This window comes from Elephantulus edwardii, unplaced genomic scaffold (genome assembly GCF_000299155.1).
Source record: "Elephantulus edwardii isolate Elephantulus edwardi_28Jun2011 unplaced genomic scaffold, EleEdw1.0 scaffold00107, whole genome shotgun sequence".
NCBI lineage: Eukaryota > Metazoa > Chordata > Mammalia > Macroscelidea > Macroscelididae > Elephantulus > Elephantulus edwardii.
Window position 1 is genome coordinate 3541180 of NW_006399857.1, and position 15406 is coordinate 3556585.

At 39.3% G+C, this 15406-nt stretch overlaps 2 pseudogenes; both read right to left on the reverse strand.

The window, feature by feature from the left end:
* Positions 1-362: 362 nt before the first annotated feature.
* Positions 363-5161, reverse strand: LOC102860257 (annotated as a pseudogene).
* A 3542-nt stretch (positions 5162-8703) lies between these two features.
* On the reverse strand, positions 8704-9746 carry LOC102852121 (annotated as a pseudogene).
* Between the last annotated feature and the right edge of the window lie 5660 nt (positions 9747-15406).

A 15406-nucleotide genomic window follows, 5' to 3' on the forward strand; every position in this document is an offset into this window, starting at 1 on the left:
TTAAATAATTCTTTTTTAAAATTTAAATTGGTGATGGAATAAGAAAGTCTTTTCACATATATTTGTAAATATATGTAGCTTTTTCTAATAAAAAAGATTTCCTTCTGACAACTAAATACTTTCAAAAATATTTAACTACAATAATTAGAACCTTGTCCCCAATATTACATGAATTTTACATTTATACTATATATATTTCAGTATTTTGTGATTACAAGGATTTTGCTTTAGTCTTTATTTTAAAAATATATGGTTCTATGATGTTTGGTTTGTTTTTGTTTGTTTTTTTTTTCCTGTGCAAGGTAAATATTTATTTGGAAAGAATTTTGTAATAAACATAACGAATGGAATCCAGGCAGCCACTATTCTTTCCTCTTATCCTCATAGGAATTGGTTCCCATTTCCTCTTAAACTTCCTCCAGGACAGCCATATCGTCTAGAGCTTCAGAAAACTCATCCTATTCCATGCCCCCACCCACATATCAGTGCAAGGACACTCCCCTGGCGTGCATCAAGTTAAACTTGTGGTCCAGACAGGAATAGGCCTCAGCAATGGTGGTCATCTGCTCAACATACACAATTCTCTCTACACCTTGGCCAGGTCACTCCCTGGGCACCACAGTGAGTGGCTGATAGTTGGTGCCAACAATGAAATCTATTGGATACCAGTGCACAAACTGAATACTATGCTTGATTCAGATGGTAGAAATGGCAGTATAGATATCCTTGGGCACCACATCTCCCATGGCACAGTAGGCAAGTAATTGTCAGTATGGGAGTCACATTTCACGATCTAGTTAACAGGTTTAAAGGAGACATTAATTACCTCTTTCACCAGAAGCTGTTCATGGTAAGCCTTCTTTGCACAGATGACAGGTGTACAGGTAATTACCAGAAAGAAGATACAAGGATGGGACACCAAGTTGATCTGGAACCCTGTCAGATCCACTTTCGGGGCCTCATAAAAGTGAAGCAAAGGATTAATGGAAGAGATGATTTGACTGATGAGTTGATTGAGGTTTGTGTAGTTGGAATCATGATATACAGATTGTGGAGACAGACATCATAGATGGCCTCATTATCTAAGATGAAGGCACATTCTGAATGCTCCAGGGTGGTGTGGGTGGTCAGAATAGAGATGTAGGGCTCCACTAAGGCTATGGACACCTGAGCGGGACTGAGTACATGGGAACTCCAATTTGGAGTTCTTGTCAACAGAGTCCTTCCATGAGGAGTGGAATGAAACTAGAGCCAGTTTTCCCTCCAGATGTGTGGAACACCAGGAAGCTCTGAAGGCCTATGTCAGAGTCTAGTCAGACAGCTTGTCTGTCAAGTACTGGATCAATGATCTCTTTGTCAATGGTATAGTTACCACAAGTCAATATTTTCTATTACAGTGATAAGATGCTCTGTATGGAAGATCTATCAGTATAGGCCATTTCACACCTTATCAGTTAGGGTGAGGTCCAAATTCACAAGTTCTCTGGTCACGCATTTTCTGGCAGTGGTTTCACAGAAGATGGTGAAGGTGTTGTTCTCTTCATCAATGCTTTTATCACTGGGCATCTGTCCATCATGCTGAATTCCACGTTCCGGAGAGTAGAATTCCAAGCAGGCACTACTGATCTGGAAACCTGCCTGTCCCACATGGACTGAGACGCATAATGAGTCTGGATAGGGTATCTCACGTTCAGTTGGGGTGATGGGTCTTGGTGAGAATTACCTATAGTATTTATTTTAGCAGCATACCATTCACATTGAGGTACTGGAGATTTAAGAATGTGTACAGGTTAGACGCTGGGATGAAATTCACTTATTGCTTTGAGAAGAAATTATTTTGAGCTTACATATTTAAACTTTTTTTATGTAACAGTCACATAATACACTCCAACAAATTTCTCAATTTTAGCTTTCTAGAGAATGCTTTTAATCCTGTTTTAATCGATAATTCTTTTAACCTTAGAGAAATTGGTATAATCATCAGAAAGTTACCCTCTAATGTAAGAGTTATATCTCTCTGGGGCTTAGAATCCATCAATGTCTCTCCGGGATGAATATTCTCCTCCCAATCGATTTGAGGTTGTTCTGTGTCATTGAGTCAGTCTGTAATTCCAATAGACACTATGTACAATAGCTCTATGCTTCCCTGTCCTGAGGCAGTCTCACTGACTCCAGCACACCTAATTCCATTGACCTAATTATTGTGTCAATCCATCTCATCTCGGATCTTCTTCTCCTGTGCTGTCCCTCCACTCTTCCAGGCATGATGTCCTTCTCCAAGTGCTGCTCCCTCCTGGCAACACACCCAAAATATGTGAGAAGGACCTTCAAAATACATTTTTTTTCAAGGAGAAACTTAATTTCACTCTCTCCAGAACACTCATTTGTTCTCTTGGCAGTCCATGTTATGCTCAAAATTATTCTCAAGCACCACAATTCAAAGGCATCAATTATTTTTCTGTCATCCTTAGTCATTTTTCATCTCTCTGATACATAGCAAAGTGGCATGCATTGGCCAAGAGATTTACAGCCTCCAAATTCCAATGGAAGGTGATGTACTTGTGGGTTCTACCAGGAAGGCAGTGAGTTCAGTTTTTAACCACTGAAAACTTGTCTAGTATGTAAAACTGGAAGTCCTTGTGATCAAGTGCATAATGTATTTTGGATGTTAATCTAAACATCAACAGTTTTGAATTTACCAGATGGTTCTGTGAGAGAGATTTGAGTAGTGTTATTCTACTAAGACTTATAGCCTCAGAAACCCAATGGAGGGTTGCTATGTATCTGCTTTAATTTAACAGCGGGGATTTTGTGTGTTTTTTATTCTTAGAAGATTTTAAAGACCTTGAGGTAGTGTCAGACTTCTCTAATTCAGCAATTAAATCAAGCACAAAAATAAAAAGAGTTAATCTATAAAAACCTATTACATCAATTCTATCACCATCTTGATGTCTATAGTATTTTTTAAAGATTTGTTATTATTATGCTAGTTTATCTACAAAGATTGAATACATTGTTTTTCACACAAGAACATTCCCATTTCCTTCATATTGCCCCCTCCTCAAATTGTACAACCCTATGATTAACACCCTGCCCCCTGTCCATCCTCACCCTTCTCCTTCCACCCTCTCCCCCTTGGGTCTTCATACCCATTCTACAAAACTGGTTTTACACAGTATTTGTCCTTGTGGGACTGAGTTAATTCACTCAGCATAATGCTATCTAGTCCTTCCCAAGTTAGGTAGTGATTTACAGCATCACTGTTCCTGTGTGTTGCGTTACTATTATAATGTGTGAATGTACCATAATTTCTCAATCCTTTCCATTGTGGTTGGATATCTGGGCAGTTTCCATGTTCTTGTAATGGGGAATAGCACTGCTATGAACATTGGTACGTAAGTCTTCATTTGTGACTCAGTTCTCGTTTTCTCATGGAGTATTCCAAGCCGTGAATTAGCTGGGTCATATGGAATTTTTATGTTCAGGTTTTTGAGGAAGTGCCTAACTGCCTTCCAGAATGGTTGTACCATTTTACAATTACAACAACAATAAATAAGAGTTCCTATCTTTCTACATCCTCTCCCACTTTTATTACTTGCTCTCCTATTAAACTTTGCCACTACTACTGGAGGGAGATGGTATCTCATTGTCGTTTTGATTTGCATCTCTCTTATTGCCAGTGATTTGGAGCATTTCTTCGTGTGTTTATTGGACAGTCAAATGTCTTCCTCTGTGAAAGTTCTTACCACGTCTTTTGCCCATTTTGTAATTGAGTTATTGATCTTTTTCTTGTGAAGTCACAGGAATATTCTGTAAACTTCTGTTGTAAGACTCTTATCTGATAAAATATTGTTTGTTCTCCCAGCAGTCCATGACATATTCAACACTCTCCTCCAGCACCACATCTCAAAGGCATCGATTCTCTTTCTATCATTCCTAGTCATCGTCCAGCTCTCTGATGCAAAGCAAGCAATTGTGAAGACTATAGTCTGGATTAGGCACACTTTAGTCTCCAGACAAATGTTGTTCTTCAGTACTCTGGAGAGGTCCTTGACAGCTGACTTTCCCAGTGAAATTCATATCTTGATTTCCTGTCTGCTGGTACCAAGAATGTTGATTGTGGAGCCAAGTAAACTAAAAATGTTAACAATCTCAATCTCTTCACCATCCATAATGATGCTTCCAATTGGCCCAGTGCTGAGAATCTTTGTTTTCTTGATGTTGAGCTTCAACCCATGTTCAAGGGTGCAGTCCTTGACCTTCTGCAGCAAGTGCTTCAGGTCCTCCTCAGTTTCAACCAGCAGGGTTGTGTCATCTGTATAGCGCAGGTTGTTGATGAATCTTCCTCCAATCCTGATGCCACATTCTTCCTCATACAGCCCAGCATCCTGGATGATTTAATCTGCATATAGATTGAAAAGGTATGGAGACAGAATATATGTCTGGCAGATACCCTTCCTGATTTTGAACCATGCAGTGTCCCCTTCCTCTGTTTTGATGAGTGTCTCTTGGTTCAAGTATAAGTTCCACATATACACAATCGAATGTTTTGGGATTCCCCTTCTTCTCAGAGTCAGTCACAATTTGTTATGATCTACACAATCAAAAGCCTTTGCATAATCATTGAAACACAGATAGACTTTCCTCTGGTACTCTCTGCTTTCAGGCAAGATCTATCTAGCATTAGCTCTAATATCCCTAGTCCCATGGCTTCTTCTAAACTCAGCCTGCACATTTGGTATTTCTCTGTTGATGTCGTTTTTGGATCATTTTCAGCAGAATCTTGCTTGCATGTTATACTAATGATATTGTTTGATATTTATCATACTCTGTTAAGTCACCTTTCTTTAGAATGGGATATTGATCTCTTTCAGTCAGTTGTCCAGGTGGCTGTCTTACAGATTTCTTGGCACAACTTAGCACATTGAGGGCAGAATCTGTGAGCTGAAATATGTCAATTGGTATGCTGTCAATTCCTCGAGGCTTGTTTTTTCCCAATTCTTTCAGAGCAGCTTGAAGTTCTTCCTTCATCACCACAAACTGACACAGAAAAATTGCATGAAGCAATATATGAGCAAAAGTTTCTCCTTAGAGTTTAGGATTTTGAAGCTCTGTCTGACATACTTTGGGCATGTGGCCAAGTGGGACTGGTCATGGTCATGCTCGGGAAGGTGGAGGAACAACACAGGAGAGGAAGACACCAGATGAGATGGATTGATGCAGTAACAAGGGCAATGGATATAAGTGTATCAGAGTCAGTGAGACTGGTTCAGGACAAGGCAGGCTTCAGAGCCATTTTATATAAGGTCACTATGAGTTGCAGGTGACTAGAAAGCACATAACAACAACAATAACAGTGTGTTGTACTTGTGATTTGATTTTCTTATTGTAAAATTTACAGTTTGGTTTTTATGTTTTTCCCAATATAAAACTTAGTAGATCCATCACACACAATTTGTAAACCAAAGAGGAAATAACTGAAACACTTTGATATATTTTATTCTAAACTTGATAAGCTTAAACTATTAGATGACATTTTTCTAATCATAAAAATTATATGTTGTTGTTCTGTGCAGCTGAGTTGCTTGTGACTCATAGCGACCTGTGTACAAGAGCCCTAAACCGTGTTCCATCCTGTGCCAATCTCACCGTCTCTGACACACTCACTCCCACCATCCCAATTATAGAAATGAGCCATCTCATCCAGGGTCTTCCTCTACTGCATCGTCCCTCCAGTCTCCCAAACATGATGTCCCTCTCCAAGGACTAGTGCCTCAATCAATGTCAATGAATTATATACATATGACCAATTTTTATTTGGCAACTGTTATGTTTTCTATATTTTCATAAAAATTCAAACAATAGATTATAATTTAGAAAAGTTGTTAGTTGAAGGATGCCAAATTACATTTAATATTAGGTAAATTAAGTATATTTTCCAAGTATATATTGATCATTAAAAGAAATTGATATACCTTTAGTCTATGTCTCATATAATATTTAGCCATATTTATAATGAAATATAAATCAGTTTTAACTAAAATACAAATTTAATTCAAGTTATTATATTATTACTTGTTAATTCTGGCTCCTCTGTAGGTCATTTGTGGCTTGGCCAACTATGTTAAATATATTGAAATAGATATATAACATTATCAAGGAAAAATAGTACTTTTAACATTTTAATTTACTTCATTACAGATTTTAATACGAATATTTTAACATTTAAGCTCAATAATACAAATTTATATTTTAAAAAAAATTATGCAAAACTATTCATTAAACTACAATGTATGCCCTGAGTTTGTGGAAGGCAAGTAAAATCAATCTGGGTAAATTTCTTGGTATTTTTCAAATAGATAAAAACCAGAGTTCTTTACATTTTTTTAAAGAGTCAGCAAACCGTAGTTTATGTTATTTACAATGAAAAAATAATCATTTTTATGTACTGTATTTATTCTAAGGAATATTAAAATATTTTATTTAGTGATTTTCCTAGCATACTTCCCACTGAAGAATTACCTATTTTAAGTATTGATGGTTCAGGGAATAATATTTAATCAAGCAATGATGTAAAAGAATAGTATCAAAAAATACTTTGCTCGTAACATAAATGAGAAACAACTACATAAAAAGAATTGTCAAGGGAACTAGTGCAGAATAAAATATTGAAGTATCATCTTTATTTCAGCAGATCTACCCCTGAGATTTTGTTCTCAATTAATTAAATAAGACATTAAAATTACTTTCTATTTCTAAATTTTAATTGTTTTCAAATACGGTAAACCTGAATTAAGACTAGTTTTGTTTAGTTAGGTTTGTCTTTCTGTTAGAGGTAAGTTTATTATTCACTAACTCAGTCTTTGATTAAGATCTGTCTTAATAGCTGACCCACAATTGGGTTCAAAACTTTACAGTACCATCTTCCTCCTAAGAAGTGGCTGGTGGAATTCAACTGCCAAAAACAACTGTCTGTGCCACCAGAGCTACAAAGATAATTGTACAGTTGGTGAAATTTCAGAGATCTGGGTATTTAAATTAATTTGCTATTTTAGATAGGAAAATACATTGTTTAAGGAGTAATATATTTTCATTCTAAAAAAAAGTATGAAGTCAATATTCTTCTTCAGTCTGTGTTTATTATCTGAAAATTAACTTTGCTTAACATATGTATGCACAAACAGAAACTTTAATTTATTTTTACTCAAATAATTTAATTTAAATTTGACATATGATTTTCTATTCAATTTCATCCTTAAATATACTTACAAGTCATTAAAAAAAACACACACACACAAAATAACCCTATTCTACTAATTGTTGTTTGTGACACTGTTATTGTTGTGGATCATTAAAGTGGAATCAATCTTTAGCTGACCCTCCAACTAATTTTCAGAAGCAGTAAATTACATGAGAGGAGATTGTCCATTTTTCTCCCATGTAACAGCTGGTGAATTTGAACTGTATGCCTTTGAAATGGCAGTATAATTCCTTACCTTTAATTACAGAAGTTCCCTTGTGATGTTTTAGTCTTTCCTTTTTAATATGATGCCAGATAATCTACAAGAAATGATTCACTCAAGACAAAAATAATGAATATTATGCAAGGCTTGGTAGTCTGCAAAGGATTCTTTTTTTTTTTTTACAAAATTTGTATTTAATTTACAATGTAATAAAGGTTCAGGTAAAAAGCTACACATAAAGCTTGAAAAGGCCTATTACACAAATGTACAAATCTCTGTACAAAGTTCGTAGCAATGTTTTCTACCTGTCTCCTATGTCTGTTAGCCAGGTCTAGTCCTAGAGCTCTGAATAGCAAGAGCTCTTAATTGAGGGGGGGGGAAATAGTTTCCAAACCACAAATCCAAAGATGTCCTTCAAGAGACATTATTTACCAGCCAAGTAATACCTTTTCCTTTTTAATGTGAATTGTCCTAACTGGCTATATCCTTAAAAGAATGCCTTCATAACACACTTGGAAAGCACACTACTCAGAAATCAGAGGAGAAACTCTGGCAAGTGGAGTGCTCAGGTTTGCCAAGAAAAAACAGGTAACGTTCAAATACTCCAGAAGTTGAAAACTATCAACCTGTGTCTACAGCACTGGTTATAGACAAAAAGAAAATAAAATTGTTGTCATTCCAACAGAAAGGACTAAATAAAAAAGTCTCACTACTGGACCTCAAAACCATTGACTTCAGGTAAGCATTTTTGAGTTGGTTTAATGAAAAGATGGAATCCCTCTTTTGACCAACTCAAAATCCAGAACCTGCACAAATAGTAAATGTAAATTCAGTTGCTGGACCCACAAGGCTGGTGATACTATTGTAACCCCCACAGCTCTGGATTCATATGAGGGCCTAGAGCCTCCCCCCAGGGACCTGTGACTGACTAAAAATGATCCTAGAAAGAGGGGGAAAAGGAAAAAGTAGGTAAAGAAACGCCTAGGAAAAAGTCAGGGCAGTCTATATTCAAAAGGATACATATGAACCATTTTCTACACTCAAAGTGTTCTGAAGACAGGTCTTTATGGAATATTTCAACCTTATCCCCAGTTTTAATAATACATGGTTAGGACTCCAGGAGACATTCTGAACACATGTACTGCACACATGAAAAGTTTTTCTCCCTAGTTCATCAGCTCCCTCATCACCCTTCCACTCCATTCCCACCCAATCCCACCCTTTTCCATGACCAAAAATATCAAATCAGTAATGATGGTGTGGGCTTTTTGCCTGGCCAAACCTCTTTTGCATATTTCTTCTTCTTGGGTTCATTTACAGCTTCAGGATTATAGACTGCAGGGTTCGGAGCAGGGTTCATGTTCACTTCTGATGGCACAATGGGAGTCAAGTCCACATCAGGGGCTAGGTTTGGATACGGCATGGGCAAGGTCCCGTGGATGCCATGTGGCTGGGAACCCGCTTCATTGTGCGTAGGGGGCAAGCCTCCATAGAGTACCCCACTGAATGTAAAGTTCTGCAGGCGTCTGCTCCCCGATTTCTCCAGCCCTAGGGAGCCAGGCCCCTCCATTCGCTTCTTCTTGACTGGGACCACAGCGGTTTGCACCATATTTCGGAAGCGACCAACTGAAGGATCCACATCCTCTGGGTTGATGATCTCATCATCTTCACTAAAAGTCACCCTTGAGTTCTTCCTTTTCCTCTTTGGCCTCTGAATATCCAGATTCCCTTCCTCAATGGTGAGGGTAGAAAACCATTTGTTGTGGGCAGTGTTAAACTCTGTCAGGTTATCAAGTTCAGTCTCCTCCTCTGAAAGCCCCAGTAAGCCCTTGAGTTCATCGTCCTCTCCACCCATCTTCTCATCTCCTTTCACAGCTGATGGCAATGACTGAGGCTTCTCACGAAGAGTTGTATGCCCTTTGTAGACACACCAAATGACACTGTGGAATCGATGGGAATTTGCTGAGGCTTGGGGGGTTCCAACCGAATGTGACCCAAGAAAGTGCCGTGTGTACTGTTGAGATCTATTAACAATACTCTCTTCAGATGCTTGTGGTAGACCAGGGCAGCGTGGAAACCAGAGCAAGACTGGTGGTCAATGGTAAAGTCACATAGATCAGAATTTCTCCCAAATAAGTAATACTTCTTCTCATCAATAATCAGTCTCTCAATTAGTTTGCCTCTTTTCACAACATCCAGATGTAAACCAGGTGGAGGTTTACCTGCCCAAGTTGGACAGTCGAACAGCAGGAGACTAGAGTCGGAGTTCCCGGCTGCCGCCATCTTGAATTTCCCCCTCGCAAAGGATTCTTATGAACTACAGCTAACTGAAAGGTATCTAACAGGAACCAAATATCTCCTAAATGTAAAATCAAGATTGTTTTCCATATGTACTCATTATAATACTTTCTTTTGCCTCTAATGTCAATTTACCTCTTTTTAAATAAACAACATAATAAAAACTTATTTTATATTCCTTATAATTCATCCATTTTATACATGCAAGTAATGACTTCTAGTTAATTTACCAAATTATAAACCTGTTATAATAAATTAGTTTTAGAACATTTTCTTAAACCAATACGATGCTACAAGTCTATTTAAGATACTAATTATTTTTAATTTTCTTTACTTCCATAGATATTCCTTTGCTAGCTCCCTCATAAGGATGGAATGATATGATCTATAATGTTTTTTGTCTGACTACTTTCTTTTCTTTTTATTCTGTGAATGTGTCTGCTTCTGAGCTGTCTTCTATGTCATTTCCTTGATATTGTACAACTTAAAGTTTATCCTCTACCAATACATACACACATTTAAGCTCACAAGACAGTATTCTCATATACATATTGTTAAGTCTGGAAAGGGGGGCTAAGGGGAAGAATGAAGAATTCAAAGAATATACATATTGGTAAGAAGAGTGAACAGCCTCCCCCACAAGGCAGAACTAATGGATGAACCATAAAGCACAACGGAATGTTCTTTCCTAAAGACTCCGTATTAAAAACCCTCCCAGATACCTTTGAAGGTGTGACTTCCCCATTTTACATCTTCAGAATGAGGACCGTCACTTAGAAGTTCCCCTATGTCTCCCCTTTAATAAAATTGTGTTAAGCTTTCTCTCATTCTCTCTGATTCCTTCCTTAAGTTTTCCAACTTAACATATGGTGCCAAAACCCGCGACACTAGTTAAGGTGCTGCGTCCTCATCTTAAGGGAACTGCTGGGATGCCTTACTCTCTCCCGAACTAGCCTGTGCAGTGTCGAGATGCTTGAATGCCAATGTGAAGTCTCACTGCTCTCTTCTTCTCCTGTTCTGTGTGTGCAACTAGTGACTACATCTCTGCCCCTTTTGTCTTTCTGATCTATGTATTGCCTCTCCCCTTTTCCTAGAGGCTCCTAAAGCTAGACCAATTGACTTCCAGGTATTTTAAGCCACCTTTCTAGGCATTTTCCACTCCTGAGAATCCGGTTTCCAGGGGATGCTCTGAAACTCTGGTTATCTTGCCCACAGATATGATCATCATGGGTAGCCAAATACCTAGGCTACCAAGGGACAGTCCCTTGGGCTGCCTTATCTTAAATCTCTCACACTTGAGTCTAGCTGAAGACCTCTGCCTCAAGAGACATATCCTTTTTCTATAACTGGGCAGCTACTATATTAGCTAAATAATGACTCTCAATGCCCTAAGAATAGAACCTTTGGTTCAAAATCTTGACATTTTTTTCCAGCTGACTTAAATGTATTATTTCACTCCCATATCCCACTCTCTCTGTCCCAGCCTCTCCCTCCTCCTACACAGCATCTCCTCAGGAGCCCAGTGTGGATGAGCTCCAAACTGAACTCCTTTGTTCTCCAGTTGCTTTGCCCTCCCTTATTCCAACCAATCCAGACTCAATCATCCCTGCCCCACCTCTTTCTTACATCATCTCTTACCAAGCCAAAGTTGGATCTCTTTGTCCAACCATTACCACCACCCCCTTCTATTCTGACCATTCCAGACACTGCTTCTTCCATTTCTACCCCTACCTTTACTGTTGCTAGGCACCAAGGATTCCTGCCAGGCTGAATCCTTTTGTTCCCCAATTGATCTGTCCCTCTTCTACTCTGACCAATCTAGACCAGGCCACTCTCTCTCTCCCATCCTTACCAAGTCCCTCCTATGTCCTCTTCAGAAGTTGTTTTTGTTGTTGTTAGGTGCCATCGAGTTGTAGACTACTCACGGGGACCCTATAAACAAAAGGCCTGAGCACTGTTCGTATAAAGAGTTTCTGGAGGCAAGCCATTTTGGAAGTGGATGCCACTCCTGCTTCCAGGCTTGTTTTAGTCAGGAAGCTCCAGCCAACACCGTCCACCATGGGTACAACGTTTGGCACATCACTGTCACAGTGTTCAGCATCACAGCAACTATGAGTTCCTTCTGTACAGCAACGCACAGACCAGAATGTTTGGCAGAAAAACAATTTGAACTTAGCCCGAGGGTCCTTTGGGCTTAAGGCTGCCTTCTGCCTTAAACCGTAGGCCAAGCCTTGCTTGCCTCCCTCCTGGGGGCAGAGCAAACCTGCACGTCAAACACAAGCCCGGGAAAGTACTCCACTCAACTCCAAAAGCTTGCCATATAGTTCCTGCGCTCGCATCACCATGCTCCCTGTGGCAAGAAGTCACTGAGACCCTGAGAGCTTCTCCCACTTCCCATCTCCTCCAGCACCAACCCCCCAGCCTGGAAAACATTTTTATTTCCTCTTTATCTTCATCCTGTTTAGATTCCTAGTTAAATGAAAGGGTTTTTGCAACTAATATACCACTCTCTGCCAAAGGCACCAAACAAAAACACGAATACTCCAAGCCTCTCTGTTCATTCTCCCCTCCTGGCCCTCCCCCATCCCACTCCAGGGCAGAGGGGATTATCAAAGCAAAGAGGGAGTTCTCACCACCTCCTGGTAGCATGCAGACCAAGTGCATTCAACAGATAGCACCAAGCCATCAGCCCATCAGACACCTCATTCATGGCCTGGAAAACATAGCCTTTAAAGTTCCAATGCCTGAGAGGAACAGACAGAAACCAATAGACTTGTTCCCTACAGAAAGTAAATCTGCGAATCCAAACACTGATAACTGACTTGCGGCTGCAGTTAACAATCAAAAACACCTGCTCTTTCTAAGAGCCAATTACCTTTTGGTGCATGTTTCAAGTGTGTCAAAAAAGGCCATTGGGCTAGCCAGTGCCCTAACCCCAGTCCTTTAAACCTGAGCCTGATGACACAGCCTTGTGTTGTCTGTGGGACACTAGGCCATTAGAAGGCTGAGTGCCTTTCAGTGCCAAGATGCAGTAAAGTAGCACCTTCACCTAGCCCAGTCCCCCATTCCGACTAATCTCTTATGCTTGTCCACTGAAGATTGAGGATACTCAGGTTTGATGAACTTCATCACTTGTGCCAAGCCCAGGGTAGCCCTTTAAGTAGATATTAAGCTGGTTTCCTTTCTAGTTGACAGAAGGGTTACCTGTTCAGTACTCCCTTCCTTATCAGAGATTGTTTTCCCTTCCCAGGTCTCGGTAATGGGGATTAATGACCTTTCCAAGCTTCTTACCACGTATCCTCTCCTCATTACCCTCAACAAACACTCACTCACTCTTTTCTACTTATCACTACACATCCAACTCTGCTGCTAAGAAGGAACTTCCTGTCAAAACTTGGGGCTTTATTTCACTCAAAGTCAAGAAATCCTGGTTCACCTGACCAACCTTTAGTTCTTTCTTGACACTCCTTCTCTCCAAGTTCTCTCCTACTCTACTTTTATCACCAGATATTGTCAACCAGATGTTATATGAGATCTTTCCAGCCCATCTGTAGCCTCTCACTACCAACCGGTTTTCATTATTTTAAAAGACCCCTCCACTTTTCTCATTAAACCCCGATTCTCTGTCTCTGCACAACATTGCAGAAGTTTAAAACCTTTTATTATTCACCTACTTTGCAATAAGCTTCTTATCCCCTAAATAAGTTAATGATCTTTTATTCTGCAGTCCCTCATACCAGCTTTCACAAACTCACACTGCTCAACTTCTTAACTTCTTAGCCTTCAAGGGATACAGGATATCCCCTTCCAAGGCCCAACTGTCTCTCCTCACATTCACGTATCTCAGCTTGCAATGTACCCCATACTAGAAGTTTAACAGTTACTCAGTGCGGAGCTATTAAAAGCCTCAAGCCACCTCAAAATTCTGATCAAATCCTCTTTTCTCTACCTTATTGGTTTCCTTAGACACTGAATTCCCAACTTTTCTTACTAGCAAAATCTCTTTATGATGTGGCAAAAAACACCCCACAAGGTCCAGGTCCCCTAGATTCACCCCATAGAGTCGGAGGGGTTTTCTCAAGTTCCAATACTTCCCCACCTCTTTCTGTACTATATTCCTCTAAGCCCTTCCATCTATACACTGAAGGAAAACAAAATGTTGCTGTTGGCATTTTAGCTAAGCTCCTTAGACCCACCATTACCTCCATTACATACCTCTCTAAGAAGCTTAATATCATGACCCATTGGTGAAAACTCTGCTTATAAGCTCTAGCAGCTGCAGCTCTCCTCATTAAAGAAGCACTGAAATGTACCTTAAGAAGCTCCCTGCAGGTCTACTCAAGACATAAGCTTTGAGATCTGCTTTCACATTCTTTTCTATTTTTATTTCCTCTTGGGCAAATACAAGACCTCCACCTACATTTTCTCAAAACCCTGATATCTTTCTTTCTCAATCACCGTCCTTTAATCCAGCCACCCTACTGGCTCTTACTGCCCTCCCTACCTGAACAACCCATCCCAAATCCAGACCATACCCTGATTGTAGATGAAAGCTCTTGTATGACCTCTAAAGGTTACCTTCAGCCATTCGGTGCTGTATTATCCATAAACAAGGTATGGGAAGTAGCAAAAGTTCCAGAGAACATGACCTCACAAAAAGGCGAGGTTACTGCCTTACTGAAAGCACTAGATCTAGCCAGAGGCCTGACTGTCAACATTTACACAGATTCTAAATATGCCTCTTTTAAAAAAAATTCATTAATTTTAATGAACATTTACAGAGATTTTGGGTTTTCATTCATTCATTATTGCTCCTCCCCAGTTCATTCTTCTTTTTTTTCCCCCCATTGCAAGTCTGTTTTAATTGTCCAATTGCCACAGTGCTTGTCAAAGCCATTTCTGATTAATCTCCTTTGTCAGTGTGTCCTTTGCCATTCCCTATCACTCCTCCCTGAGACAGACTTTACCCTGATTCATAAGGAAAAGGGGACGGTGTATTATCTTAGCTACTTCCTGCTGAAAAGGGACACTGTGGGTTTCAGGGTGAAGATCTTCTCTCACTACTCTAAAGGGTCCCTTTTGCAATAGGAAATACATAGACTATTATGGAGATTGATTTTGGAATTTAGATGCACTGTTATCAATTGTGCTTAGCTATACATGTTCATATCCTTAAAGATATATCATGGAAGTGTTGCAGCCTAAAAGACACAAATTTAACGAAGAAATTGAAAGTACATGAGTAAAAAATTAAAGAACAACAATATTCCAAGTAGAGGCTCTAATAGTGGCATAAATCAAGTTATAGAGGGAAGGTAGTTCTTACAATAAAAGGCCTATTGACTAGCACTTTGTCTATTATAGTATAAAGGTTAGGAACCACAAGATGTAGAGGCTCAACTATGTCATTTATTGTTCTTAAGTCCTGGAGCAAATTCCATCTACCACTGAGTTGTTTTTCAACTCAGAAGTCCGCATACAAGTCAGAGGTTAAGTAAGGAACTGCTTATGAGTTTTTCCATCAATTCCAACAACTAAGAGATAGTGAGAAGAGTTGGGACCTCAGAAGGCTTTTAGGACCAAATAGTAGGCTCTTGTGTCCAGAAGTAAATGAATATACTTACCAGTAATGTTAATGCTCACCC